Source organism: Callorhinus ursinus, unplaced genomic scaffold (assembly GCF_003265705.2).
Source record: "Callorhinus ursinus isolate GAN/ISIS: 27379988/994484 unplaced genomic scaffold, GSC_fseal_2.0 scaffold1, whole genome shotgun sequence".
Classification (NCBI taxonomy): domain Eukaryota; kingdom Metazoa; phylum Chordata; class Mammalia; order Carnivora; family Otariidae; genus Callorhinus; species Callorhinus ursinus.
The window spans coordinates 119,888,767-119,888,983 of record NW_027397063.1 but is presented as its reverse complement, the minus strand read 5'-3'; the positions used below and the strand labels follow the sequence as shown (position 1 = coordinate 119,888,983).

The following is a 217-nucleotide window of genomic DNA, read 5'->3' as shown; positions in this document are numbered from 1 at the left end:
TCTTTCTTTCTTTCTTTCTTTCTTTCTTTCTTTCTTTCTTTCTTTCTCTTTCTTTCTTTCTTTATTTCTTTCTTTCTTATTTCTTTCTTCTTTCTCTCTTTCTTCTTTCTTTCTTTCTCTTTCTTTCTTCCTTTCTTTCTTTCTTTCTTTCTTTCTTTCTTTCTTTCTTTCTTTCTTTCTTTCTTTCTTTCTTTCTTTCTTTCTTTCTTTCTTTCTT

At 25.8% G+C, this 217-nt stretch overlaps 1 protein-coding gene across 7 annotated transcripts in view; it reads right to left on the bottom strand.

Moving 5' to 3' along the window:
* The window catches only part of CPNE4 (copine 4), a 516,611-nt gene that overhangs the window by 213,350 nt on the left and 303,044 nt on the right, over window positions 1-217 (bottom strand). The gene's annotated exons all lie outside the window — the stretch shown is intronic.